This window comes from Ursus arctos, unplaced genomic scaffold (genome assembly GCF_023065955.2).
Source record: "Ursus arctos isolate Adak ecotype North America unplaced genomic scaffold, UrsArc2.0 scaffold_12, whole genome shotgun sequence".
NCBI lineage: Eukaryota > Metazoa > Chordata > Mammalia > Carnivora > Ursidae > Ursus > Ursus arctos.
The window spans coordinates 20,203,820-20,219,153 of NW_026622786.1; positions in this window are offsets into that span (position 1 = coordinate 20,203,820).

Consider the following 15,334-nt stretch of genomic DNA (forward strand, 5'->3'; position numbering starts at 1 on the left):
TTAATGTAATGTAAAAGCTGTTTTGCATGACAAATTACACTGTTGTAACCACTATTATAATTAGGATAGAAAGCAGATTCATTAGATTCACATTTACAAAAAAGCTACAGAAGATTAATTACTGTGTATTAAAATTCTAAGTTCATCATCATTTAAAGTTTTTTTCACTTGATGTCGGAATGGAAAGATTCTGATACATTGGTGAGATGAATGTAACATGCACTAATCTACCATGCTGAACCCATTCAAACTTAAGGACCCAAATGTGTTATAAAGCATAATTACTTGAGAGTTAAATCTTAAGCAAGACAGAAATCCAAATTAAAATTGCCAAGAATCATATGTAGACAGAGAATACAATCAAGGAGAATCTATATAAATAAGGCCTTGTCTTTAGTCCAAAATCCCCAAATTATACTATTAATGTTGCCTACTATAGTTTAACTTGGCTTCTTCCAAATTAATTTTAAGGCATTGAAGGCATACCCATTTTCATGTGTTTAAACTTACTCATTTTATATTAGCTGGCAGATGTCACAATAGAGTGTCACCTAAATCTTTTAATTATGCATGCAAATGAAGGAAATACAGCAAGAACATCTTTAATAATATGAGTACTTGATGTCACTTTTTGATTTTTATTAGACTAATTAATATAATCGCATACAATACCATTTGTGACATAAATTCTGAATAAGAAGCTGTCAATCATTTAAACATAATGTGATAATATGTTTTGGTTGATCTCATCCAAAACCACAATTAGATTTCAGAGCTCCATTTGCCTTTTTTTTAAAAGATTTATTTTATTCATTTTAGAGAGAAAGAGGGAGAGAGCACAGGGGACAGGGGAAGGAGCAGAGGGAGACGGAGAGAAAGAATGTCAAGCAGATTCCACACTGAGCGCAGAACCTAACACAGCTCCATGCTGGGCTCAATCCAGCAACTCTGAGATCATGACTGAGCCAAAATCAAGCTTCAGGCACTTAACCAACTGAGCCACGCAGGTGCCCCTGCCTTTTTTTTTTTTTTTTTTTTTTTTTTAACAATACATCAGTGCCTTTTCAAAGATAATGATAAAAATCTCTCATATGATATATAACATGATTAAAACAAGATGGATCAAAACTGACAGTGATAAATAATACTTCAACATAAAGAAAGCTGTTCTGAAACAAAATCTTCCACTAAATGTCCCAGGTTTAGCTTTTGCTTTCTTTATGCAGACAGAGCAGGGTCAAATTAAACCTAGTCTGTCCTTCTTAGCTGAATGTAGTGAATTAAAAACACACACACAAAATAATCCCCCAAATTATGACATAAGCACTTCATGACTTTAATACTCATAGTCTAATTTATCTTGGAGTAATTACAGCTCAACGATTAGCTAATTAGGAAGAGTCATTATCATTTTCATAGGTTATTTGTAGAGTATTATGTCTGATCATTTAATATACGTTGCTTTATGAGCGCTCTCTTGCAAGTAACACACAAACAGAACCATAGGAAGATGAAACCAAATATTATTTCATGACCATGAAAATAACTTTATTTTTTGACCAGAGTTAGAAGTCCAAGTAAAGTCATATATGTTAGAGTTAAAAGAATAAAAAGCAGCTTTAATCTTCAAAAACACATTATCTGTATTAATGTATGATTTTTCTGATTTCCTATATAGTTCTCACTGATTGTGCTTTTTGTTTTTCTGAGTATTAGAAAATTTTGACTTGTACTTTCATGCTAAACCAAGCAAGGAAGTAGTTATGTGATGAAGAAAGAATTCTGAGCGCTAGAAAAAAATTAGTTTGAGATTTGGCTTCACTATGTAGCAAATAGACAACTTTTGGTAAAATGCTTAACAATTGCATCCAATAACCTCATCTTAAAATGGATCAAATAGTTTTTACTCTGTCTCAGCCTGGGTGATTTTAACGTTCAAAGAAAAAACAGATCCACTATACAGTATGTAAATGTGCTCTATGCACATTATATCATTTGGCCCACGATCTAAAACTCAAGCTAGTATTGTTACATATAAAAGAATCAGTACACCATTTTCCTATTAGTATGCTTGGTGTTAGCTTAGATCCTTGAAGAGTCTACATACAATGGACTCTAAAGTGAAAGTTTCAATGGAAGATTAAGGAAGAATTAGGTAATAGAGAATGAAAACCACACTTGCTTTAATTTTGATCTGAGATTTCAAATCTATTTTTTTCCAGTAGACATGGATTTTAAAAAATAGACATGGACATGAAAAATCAAACACTGTGATATTTTTGTGACACCCAAACATTTGTGTAACTCAAATAAGAGTAGGTCACCATGGTCAGTCTCTGCTTTCACCTGGAGACCAATCTCAGCTTCCATTAAAATAAAATGATACACATATACACAGGTGCAGATGGCATTTTTAAAAGGCTGATTAAAAGAATAGATGTAACTGAGGGTTTTGTGAGAGATGAAAGAGAAAATTATATCAAATGACAAATATTTAAATATTCTGAAGTATTTTGAAAGATATATGATCATTCTCCCTATGACTCTGTCTCTCTGCCTATACCACAAGTGAAAATATATTATTGAAAATTTTCCTTATCCATGATTTTCCCCTGTGTGATGATTCCATCTTCCTCTCCTCCAGTTTATCTTTCTTTCAGCTCTCCCACTTTGTGTCTTTGTTCTCAGAATAAAATCATCAAACAAAAGATCTTCTTTGGAACTACGCACATTTAAAGTCTGAAAGAATTATAAATAAAACTTACTAAAGCTTGTGGATAGAGATGACAGAGAGCATATACAATTTTCTCCTTGCTTAGCATTAATTCACAGAAATAACATAGGTAAAAGTAGCCAAAACAATAATAATGCCAGGCAAAATAGAATCGAAGGTAGCAAGCATAAACAGGAAGGAACAAATCCCACAAAGAAGCAATCCCTAAGGTAGGAAAGTCATCAGTCTTTAAGTAGCTAGCAACACAACTCTAAAATACACGAAAAACTTTTAAAAATGAAAGAACAAATTGGTAAAGCTATAAACATAGTGGAGGATTTTAACATAACTCTCTCATAAAATCCATAGATTAAGTAGATAAGTGATAAGTACATTTAGGATTTAAATTAAGTAATTAACAAGCTTGCCCTAATCTAAATATATAGATTTTTGTGCCAAACAAAAGAAAAAAGCACAATAATTACAAATTTGCATGAAAAAAAACTAGCTCAAGATATAACCAGAAACAAGCATGTACAAAACCATTCGCATTAACCAGAATATACTGGAAATGAATTAGCTATTCACACTTAAGGATAGTAAAGCCTGGAGGGTACAGGTTTGATTTTTTTTTTTCCTCTAGAATATTCTCTGGTAACTCTCAAGCTTTAAGCTAGGAAGGGTAAAAAGAAACTTAGGAAATACTTTAATATTAGTAACTAATTTTAGAAATAGAGAAATAAGAATGTATTATGAGAATTTGGGCTGGTAAGGGTAGGTAAATCAACATAAAAAAATGAACTGTGCAACTATGTTTTCATTTGTGAGTATTAATTTTTGTTTTTATAGTCTTCTCCTCTGAAAAGAAGAATGCCCTTGGAGCACTGTAATTTGTGCGAGTTAATTGGATTTTTCCAATATAGTATTCAGAGGACGGTGTCTTGAAAATAAATTTTTATTTAGAATAGGCGTCTTCCAAGTGGAAAATTAAAAGTATGTAATTGAGATATAAAACTGTCATGAATAAATACACCAAAATACAGAAAAAAATGTTAATCATTTTTGTGAATTTCTGTTTTAAAGATGAATGTACGTGACTTCAGTCTGGGCTAGTAAAGTATCTACGTGTTTGGTCCAAATGTCTATTTTTTTTTTTTTAATTTACAAACCATCATTTTCAGGTGATCCAAAATACACTGAATAGGTTTTAAGATAATTCCGTTAAAGTGTAAAATAATTGACTTCTGGGTTAGACATGTTTAGGTAAGAATTTAACCTAATGGCATGAGCCAACTAAAATTAAAGGGAGAGATTGGTAGTCAACCCAGATTCTTTAAGGCTACAAGTCTTAGAGAAAAAGAAAAAAATATATTTTTTCTGGCTTGACTTGAAGTTATTCTTGTCTAGTTTATGAGCTGAAAGGGTGAAAGGGAGAAAGGGAAAGGTCCTAAATATTTATTATATGTATATATGCATTTATTATAGATACATATTTATTTATTTATTATATAATTTAGAGGAGAGTGAGCATGAGTGGGAGGGGCAGAGGCAGAGGAGAGAGAAAATCTCAAGCAGACTCTGCGTTGAGTGCAGATCACGACCTAAGCCAAAACCAAGAGTCGTGTGCTTAACTGACTGTGCCACCCAGGAGCCCCTACATAAATAAATCTTTAAAGAAATAATAAGTAGTTTGAAAAGAGCTATGGATTCATTTTTAAAGGATGAAATAAAAGGTAATGAGAGAGGAAAATGAAAGGCTCCCTGAAAATCTGCTTTTTGCTCCTTCTGGTGCTTCTATTCTTGCTAGGACCTGCACCCCCACTTTACACGTGCCTCAGAATGCACATAGTATGTGTCCTAGTTGTCTGGGACAAGGAATTAATGATTTCTTTAGAACAGATAACATCTAAGGAAGGACCAGGTGAGAATGACCAGAAGAAGCTATCATGTGTGTATTCTAGACCAGCAGCTCTAGACATCTCGACTTCAAGACCCCCTGGTTCCAAGGAATAATACCTAGGCCCTCCTCTTTGTTCTAGCTGGTTCCTGGATGCCGGAGAGGACATGTACACCAGACCATAATTCTCCGTAAAAACTCTCAGACCCTGAACAAAGACAAGACTCATTCTCGTTTCCTTTCTGTATCTCCCAGATTGTCCATATTTATCTGCTCTTTCTGTCTTTAATAAACTCTGCTCTCACTTCCTGCTGGCTCACATTTGATTTCCATCCTGTGAGAAGCCAAGGACCCTCTCGGTTGTCTCCGCATGACCCTCTCTGGGTCCTTGGACCTGGCCTGCCAGCATCAGTAAGTCCGCGTGTAAACAACTTTTCTCAGGAACGCTAGCTGTGGACTCGAGAAAGGCACAGTGACAGACCACAGCACAGTGCTGGTGCCTAAACCACAGCAGCGTAACCTCTGAGCATTGTTCCAAATGAACCGGAGTCTGTAAAAGACAGCATAGCCTTCTCGTGAATCGGAGGTGGTTTTCTCAGAATTGACAAAATAATTGTCCAGGTATGGAACCATTCAAAGCCTGAAAGAACTGATGTCTCTCATGCCTGAATACAGATGTAAATTAGACATGCAAAATGTTAACTTCTAATATTACCATCCCTCAAACAGATAATTTAGAAGTGTTACTTTCCTAGCCATCACATGGACAAAGACATCCATAACTAACGGGCAATTAAGAATAAACTTGTTATTCTGCTCTAGCCGAAAGTGGAGTACCAGGGCAGACTTAACCTTTCACCTAAGACAATGAAGAGACCAAAACAATATATGGAATAATGACTTTCAAGATGCTGGATGTTACACAACAAACCACAACAAGCCCTGAGAAAAAGGGAAAACACGGTAAGCCCTCAGATTGCCTCAACCTACCTCCTCAGAGAGTTTTCAGAACACAGTGCAAGGAGAAAGAGGCCAGGCAGAATCCAGCAATTTCCTACGTTGAAAAGGGAATCTGGGGAGGCCAGAGAAACTAGAATACACAGGGCAAAGACTGAACAAGACAGAACTGGAAAGAGAAGAACTACAGACAACTGAATAGAATTTCCATTGAGGGTGCAGTTGAGTCTGGTCGGTAACAAACATGAGGAAACTACAGGGAAAGAGTCACCTGAAGGATTAGAGGGGAGGACCTTGGAGTTCACACAGGGATGCTAACAGTTCCCATTCCCACAAGCCAGGGTAGAAAATCTCATAATTTACAAGGCATTGGGTAGAACACACAGGATGGTTTTGCTTCAGTAATGGGAAAAAATAACCTCAGTCAAAAGGCTGCCCTAGTATAACCAAGCAAGTTAGAAAATAGAAACCTAAAAGGAGCAGGTGTTTCCAAGTATCTTCACCATGTCCCAGAACAAAGGTCATGAATTGTTATGGTACAAAAAAGTAAAATTCACAATGACCTATCTCCAAGAATAAATTGTCACGCATGCAAAGAAACTGGAAAACGTAAGTTATAATGAGTAGAAATATCAATAAATCTTAAGTGATCCAGAATTGTCACATTTGATATAATTAATAAATGGGGACATTAAAATAGCTATTATAACTGATTTCCATATGTTCAAAAAGCGAAAGGAGAACTGAATGTATAAGTAGAGCCAGGAAAGATATAAAAAATCCTCTATTTGAAATGCTAGAGATGAGAAGTGTAATATATGGAATAAAACATAAATTAAATGAGATCAATGGCAGAACAGACATTACAGAAGAAAAGATACATGTACTTGAAATTATAGCTCTAGAAACTATCAAAAACTAAACGCACAGAAAAGTCCCATAGAAAAAAACCCACATACAACATTAGTGATTTCTAGAAAGACTTTAAGAGGTCTGGTATACATGTACTTAGAGTAATGTAATATACATATAGGAGAGGGAGAGGGTAACAAAACAAAGTTTAAAGAAATAATGGTCCCAAAATGTCCAAAGATGATGAAAACCTGCAAAGCCAATTAGTTAAATAAACCCCAAGCAGAAGAAGGAAAAAATAAATTAAAAAACCTCTACAGCAAAGCATTTCAATCTAGTTGCCTCAAACCAGTGATAAAGAGAAAAATCTTAAAAACAGCTGGGGGTAAAGGAGGAAAGATGCATTACATATAGAGGAATAAAGATAAGCATGTCAGCAGACTTTTTTGTCAGAAAAATGCAATCCAGAAGACAAAGAGCAAGATCTTTAAAGTACTCAAAGGAAAACAAACAACTATCAATTCTATACCCAATAAAATATCTTTATAACATGAAGGCAAAAGAAATAATTCTTTCAGCATGGAAACACTGACAGACTTTGTCATCAACAGACTTGTACTAAAATGTACATATAGATTAAAATAATTATTTTAGGCAGAAGGAAAATGATATAAGAAAGAAATCTGGATCTACGTGAAGCGAGAGGAATACTAGAAATAGTAATGATATCAATAAACAAAAAATTGATATTAACGGAATTTTTTAAAATGTAATTGTTTAAAGAAAATAATAAAAAAAATGAATTGTGGAACTTATTACCTATGTAGAAGTAAAATAAAAAGTGTGCCAAAAATAGCACAACATCCAAGAGGGGGAAAATGGAAATATATCCCTGTATATTTGACTATATAAGAAATCATGTGATATCACTTGAATGCAGATTGTGATAAATGGAAGTTGCATACTATAAACACTAAAGCAACTACTAAATCAACAAAACAAAGCATTTTAACTACTATGTCAACAGTGGAGATAAAATGGAATTTTTAAAAATGTAATTTTTTAAAAAAAGAGGAAGAAATTGAGGAAATCAGAGAAAAGAGCAGATGGGACAAATAAAAAACAAAAAAACAGGATTGTAGGTATAGATGTAACTCTATCAGTAATCACATTACATGTACATTACCTAAACACAAGTGAAATGAAAAGATTATGGGATGACACTTACAGAAAGCAAGACTCAACTATATGCTGCCTACAGAAGAAACCTCACTATCAATGTAAAGATTTCAATAAGTTAAAAATAAAGGATAGAAAGTGATATGCCACACTAACACTAATCACACACACACAAAAAGCCTTTAGTGGCTAAATTAATATCAGAAAAAAATGAGGTTTCAGAAGAAAAGCTATTATCATAGATTAGGAAAGTCATTTTCATAATCATGAAAAATGAACATAATAATCCTAAATGTTTATGTGCCTAATAACAGAGTTTCAAAACATATGAAGCAAAAACCGATAGAACTGATGACCCACAATTACAGTCAGATATTTCAATACTCTTCTCTCAATAATTAATACGACAAGTAGAAATTAATTAAGAGTATAAAGGAATTGATCTGCACTGCCAACCAGCTTGATTTAATAGAAATTCGTAGAACATATCACCTAACAATAGCAGAATACATATTCTTTCAAGTGCAATAAACCATTTGCCAAGACAGACCGTATCCTGAGCCATAAAACTAACCTCCATAAATTGAAAATGATTCAAACCATATAAAGTATGTTTCCTGACAACAATGGAATCATATTACAAACAATAAGAAAAAGAGATCTGGAAAATTCCTAAGTATTTGGAAACAACAAGAAAAAATTCTATATAACCCATGAATCTAAAAATTACTGAAAAAGAGAAATTTAAAAATATGAGCTGAATGAAAATGAAAACACAACATATCAAAAATTGAAATATGCAGCTAAATTATTATAGAGGAATTTATAACATTAAATACACATATTAAAAAAGATCAGTAACCTTGATGTAACTTTAGAAACCAGAAAAGAAGAGCAAATGAAACCCAAAGTAATCAGAATGACATAAATAATAAAAATAAGAGCAAAAATCAACGCAAAAACCATAAAAAACAGTAAAGAAAATCAGTGAAACTAAAATCTGGTTCTTTCACAAGATCAATACAATTAACAAAACTCAAGCCATACTGATTTAGAAGTAACACGTGGTAACACAAACAACCAACGTCAAGAGTGAGAGGTTATCACTACAGATGGATGCTATAGATATTGAATGAACAATAAAGTAATGGGATGAACAACTTCATGACAATAAATTAGACAATTTAAATAAAAAAGACAAATTGCTTGAAAAATACAACCTATCAAAGCTTTCTCAGGTAGGTAAATTGGTGTTTTCTTTTTAAACATAAATAATTCCATAGTTCATCACACAAGTCCCCTCTGAGACTATGATAGGTCATGACAAAGGCAATTTAAATCCTTAATCATGTCAGAACATAGCAAGAAACATAAACATTGTTCAAACCACAAAATGACCAAACTTTTCCCTATTGCAGTAACCTGTGTCACTGCTGCTTCTTTACCTGAATTATAGATATAGATTATCCTGGATTAGCAACAAAATTTTTTAAGATATCTAATCAGAGACTAGTCTCTACTTATTAGGAGTTAAAATAATTACCTTAGTGCCTACAAAAATTAAGTGTTAAGAGAGAATTTTATGCAAACATAAAATCTCTGTGTTTTTCCTTCTCATTTTATGAAAATTGTTAGATATTACGTGTATTACTTGGAGTAGGCTACAATATTAAAAGTTTCAAACACAACCGACACTTATTACTTGCTTACATACAATTATATGGACCATTCAAGATGCTAGTATCTTGCCAGCATCAAATGGTATGTTTGAAGGTCTTGCTAGGTGCTGTTTGCATTATATCAACTGAACAAGAAAAAGCATGAAGGACCACATATAGGAAATATTTATGCCGCAAGCCATAGAGTCCTACATATCACTTCCATTCACATTCTACTGGATAGAATGCTGTTTCACACCCATCCTTAATTGTAAGCAAGACCAGGAAATGAAGCATAGTTATTAATCAGAAATAAGAGGAAATGAGTTTTGCTTATCAACTCAGCAACACTAGGCATGCTACTGATTTTTTTTTAAATTTTCACTTTAAAGATACAAAAAAATCAGAATCAAAAGGGTACATGCATCCCGATGTTTATAACAGCGTTATCTACAACAGCCAAAATGGAAAGAGCCCAAATGTCCATTGACTGATGAATGGATCAAGAAGATGTGGTATGTATAAGCAGTGGAATATTACTCAGCCATCAAAAAGAATGAAATCTTGCCATTCATAATGATGTACATGGAGCTAGAGTGCATTATGGGGAGGAAAATAAGTGAGTAAGAGAAAGACAAATGCCATATGATGTCACTCATGTGTGGAATTTAAGAAAGAAAACAGATGAACATATGGGAGGGAGAAAAATGAGAGAGGAAAACAAACCATAAGAGGCTCTTAAAGATAGAGAACAAACTGAAGGTTGTTGGAGGGAGATGGCTGGGGAGACAGGCTAGATGGATGATGGGTATTAAGGAAGGCACTTGTTGTGACGAGCACTGGGTGTTGTATGCGAGTGATGAATCACTGAATAAGACTCCTGAAACCAGTATTACACTGTGTTGACTAACTAGAATTTAAATTTAAAAATCAAATAAATAAATATGTTCACTTTAAAATATTCAGAAAAGTACATAAAACATATGTAAGGCTTTAATATTATTTTAAAGGAATACTCATGTAATCACTACCCAAATTAAAAAAAAAAATAGTATCAGACATACCTTCTGTTTACTCATAGATTACAACATTCTCCCCGCCCACATAGTTAACCACTATTTTGGTTCCTGTGATAATATTTTCTCTATTGATTGTTTTTTTTAAAATGTATGTTAATGCCTATGAATAATGTGTCCTAAACAATATAGCTTTGCCCAGTTTTAAACTTTATATAATTATCACCATTTCCAACCTTTATATAAACTTAACAACATAAATATTACTTTATGCTTATTTTTCTCTACATTATTTTTATGAAATTCATGCATGTTTTGGTGAATAGTTGTTGTTTGTTCATTGTATTGTATTCTATGTCATATTAAGAATATAGCCCACTTTATTTCATTCTATTGGTCAGCTAGTGATTGTTCCTGGTTTGGAACAATTATAAACAAAATGAAGTTCTTTTGTCTGCCTTCTGGTACATGGTGAAAAGTTTCCCTACCCGAGAGAGGAACTGCTGAACCATATGGTATATTTACGTTCAGCTTTACTAAATAACGCCAAACTAGTTTTCCAAAATTGTTGTAACATGCTAAATCCCGTCCTGGTATGAGAATTCTCATCTTGCCATATCCCTGACAACAGTATCGTTAGATTTTCCTTCTAACTTTTGTTGATCTAGTGAGATAACTGCAGCATATCTGGCTTCACCGTGAACTTTCCTCATTATCAATGTGTGTTTTCCTGATGATCAATGAAGATAAGTAAGCATCATTTGTATATATTTATCGGTCATTTGGAGTTCCTTTTTATTCAAGTGTTTGTGGAAATATTCCATCATTTTCCTGATGGATTTCCTTTTTCTCATTAATGTGTAAGAATCCATTGTATATTGTGGGATTTCTGTCAGTGATATGTATTATAAATATTTTTTTTTCCATTCAGTGATTTGTTTCTTCCTTACCTTTTAATTTTCTTTATAACCTCTTTTGATGAACAGAAGTTTTTGTTTTTGACATAGTCAGTCATTATTGCTTTGTAGTTAGTACTTTTCTGATCTCTATCCCATTCTATTTGAGGCTACCTTAATTATTTCAGATTTATAATGATTTTAGCAAGCTAGTAAGGCAAGCACAAACAAGCTCTTATTTTCTGGAGTTTACTGGATTTGTAATAATTCTTAACTACTAATGCTCTCATTCTCAAGCACTTTTTGCACTCTTCAGAGGAACTTATCAAAATTTTTCCTTGAACCATTCTCTGGCATGATTATCGAACTGATTGCCTCTGATACCTCTTATGTTCCCCCTTCTAGCACCAACCTATGCTCTAGAAGATCTAAAATTATGGATAGGGTCTATTCCAGATGATCCATGCCCAAACACTTCTCCATTATTCAGTTTGGCCTATGAGAAAACATGACATTGTTTCTGCCAAATTCTAGATGCTCGTTCCTTCCTTCCTGTTCTTCTAGCAGGGGCAGTCCAACCAGTTCTGGCCTTTAGACTTTTCTAAAGTCTAACTTCTACTCTGAATTGCAGAGAACAGATTTTAAATATTTCGAGCCATTTTCTTCAAACCCCACTTGCCCCATATGCTTTGAGATGAAGGCCAAGTTGGAGAGTGGGAAAAATGGATGCACACCCCTAAACTCACAGCATTCCAACCAAACTCTCTAAAGAAATTCTCCCCACCAATCTTTATTTCAGATCATTCTTTATCCCTTTGTATAACCTTAGGAGGGCTACAGGTCTCAAAAGCAGTTTAGGGTCACCCAGATCTTGATAGATTATCTGGGACCTACCTTTGGCATATAAAAACATTTAACCCCCACTTCTCTTTGGAATTTCTATCCAAAACCTCAAGGCATAAAAGGTTATTTTTAGCAACATGCTTTTTCTCTATCATTTGAAATTTTTAATTAAAACCCTTAACATATTATTTGAAATATAGTCAGTTGAAATTAATTAAGCCTATAAGAGGTCATAAGACATGATGTTCAAAATAAAAATGTTTAATATAAACATGAAAATATCATATCTACTAATGTGAACCAATTCATTTGATTTTAATTACAGAAAAAGAATTGGCACACTTGCTAAATACATAGCCAACTACTAAATAATAAGCAATTTGAAACATTTCACAGTCAAAGTAGCTTTTGTACAAATGACTTTAAATGTCAGGTCTTTTTTTTTTTTTAAAGGTTTATTTATTTATTTGGGAGAGAGAGAGAGTTCATCCGTGTGAGTTGGGGGATGGGCAAAGGGAGAGGGAGAGAACCCTCAAGAAGACTCCCCACTGAGCTTAGATCCCGATGCAGGGCTTGATCTTAGGACCTGGAGATAAAGACCTGAATGAAATCAGGAGTCAGATCCTCAACCGACTGGGTCACCCAGGTACCCCTAAAAGGTGAGGCCTTTTTTGTAGCATAGCTGTATTATCCAGTCACTAAAATAACTTGAAACCTCTATTTTTCTGTTAGTGTTATTACTTCTTTACATGACCTACACACACTATCTGGTTTTCTCTCATTTTCCAAAATTAATATGTCCCTTCCACAACACCATAATTCTGGACATTCCTCTGCCCAAAAGTCTCTTTTACCCCTTATTTACTACATACTTACCTTAAGTCAAGCATAAACATTATTTATGGGTTCTATTAACATTCTCCTGATTCACTAAATAAGGGTCATTTACTCTATTGTTGATGTCATAGCCCTAAATTCATTATCTGTTATAGCACATAACAGATTATATTATTATTTATAAAAATTTGATTGTTCCCCTTATTAGACATGGATTATTTCTTCCCCAGAGCAAAGCTCCTGGAATAGAATTAATTCCTCCATAAATATTTAATTAAAAAGTGAAAGTATCCTATCTCCTCTATTTGAGGGCCAGAGTTAGGGTGACTGATATCAGGTTTTCAGTTCCAGGACAGGCAGCATAAGAACTTACAGCAGCTCAAAGTATTTAAAAGTGGAGAATACTGAGAAGTCTGTTTTAATTTGTGTCTTTCAGGTCACAAGGGAAAAAAGGTATATTCAGGTTATTTCCAGGGATATGGTTTCTTAGTAAAGATGAAAATGTAAGAAACAAAGAAAGTATATTGGGTCAAACAGTTCTTATGAAGAATCAAAGCAATAGCTATTGCTATTTTGGGTTCAACAGCAATTGTAGGGGGTTCAGCAGCAATTTCACTAACTCAGCTGTGGCTCTGGTGACCCAATCCATTTGTCAAAGGGACACCTAGCGCTTACTACTCTAGTGACTCCATGACCCAGCTCCTCTAACCACTGATTTTTTCTAAATCTGTTTCTCCATATACTTCCTCTGCTTTAATTCTTGGTTCCCTAGTCTGTTTCTACATTGCTTGTGCTGTGTGTGTGTGTGTGTGTGTGTGTGTGTGTGTGTGTGAACTTTAACTCTATATTTCTTAAGATAGTAATTTATAGAATTTTTTCTAATAGTTTGAATGCTTCTACCAGGCTGCTAATAGCTATTGGACTTCTTACATCAAGCCTGTAGATGGTTCCCATTACCACATTATCATTGCTAATTCAATCAGTTTTTTTTAAAGATTTTACTTATTCATTTGAAAGAGAGAGAGGATAAGCGGGGGGAGGGGCAGAGGGAGAGGGAAAAGCAGGCTCCCCACTGATCAGGGAGCCCCACAACGCTGGGCTCAATCCCAAGGCCCTGGGATCACAAACTAAACCGAAGGCAGATGCTTAAATGACTGAGCCACCCAGGTGCCCTTAATTCAATCAGTTTTGATCAATAAAGCAAGATCAAGAGACATTAAGTAAGCAGAATAAAGAAATAAAATGCTTATGTCCGTATATTTTAGAATCATTGAGCATACACCATCTGAGTGTCATGTTATATCCAGCAGCATACTTAGGCACTAGAAGACATCAGGAATAAAAACCCAGACAAGTTCTATGGTCAAGTTCAAAGAAAGTGAATGCAGCTGGTTATGATCAGGCAAATCTGAAATAAATTAGAAAGCATGGATCTGAGTAGCAATAAAATAAAGGGTCATTGAAAATTTATTTTTTTAAAGATTTTATTTATTTACATGACAAAGATAAAGAGAGAGAGTGAGCACACAAGCAGGGTGACCATTAGAGGTAGAGGGAGAAACAGGCTCTCTGCTGAGCAGGGAGCCCAATGAGGGGCTCGATCCTAGGACCCTGGAATCAGGGCCTGGGCTGAAGGCAGATGCTTAACCGACGGAGCCACCCAGGCACCCAGGGTCAGTCAAAATTTAATCAGAAGTAAAAAGAGTTAATACATACTTTTATTGACCTTCAGGAACAAACAGTTTGAGTGAGCAAGACACAGGGTTTGAGGGAAACTGTATTTAAAGTAAAATTTCTGAAAGAAAAATAAAGTATAATTTCTGGGTATTACACGGACTTATTCCATCTGGGGTGTCATTGTTGCTAGATCTTCTCAGTTAATAGCTCTGGGAAGTGTGTGTGTGTGTGTATGTGTGTATGTGTGTATGCATATGGGCATATATACATACAATAGGTTCAAATACATTTGTCCAATTCAAATGTAATTTTACAGACTTACAGTTTTCCAGTATTACATTTCTCTTCGCTCTTATACTAGAGACCCTATTTTCTTAAAATAAAAAAATAGTTACTATGTTTCATCATTAATTTATAGAGTGAACTTTAAGGTTTCTCTGTGGTTCTTTTGTTCTTAGAATACATCCTTCCTAAGATGTACAGAGTTCTACATTCAGAAGTCACATTAAATAATTATTTTCTTTGTAATATTATTGTTCAGTTATCTACTCTTGCATCACAAACCACCCCTTGAGAAAGCTTAAGAAAAACAGAACAGAAAAATCATTCACTTTGCCCACAAATCTACTTGTCTCTTTTCCAGGTAACGTCAACTAAAGTGGCTCAGAGGACAGCTGGGCATGGATTTCTTACGAAGGCCCGCTCACACTCATTTCTGGTGGTTTATGTTAGCTGTTGGCTGAGACACCTGTGCATGGCTCTGCATTTGTTGCTTGCTTTTCTTCATGGCCTGGGACACAGAGATCCCA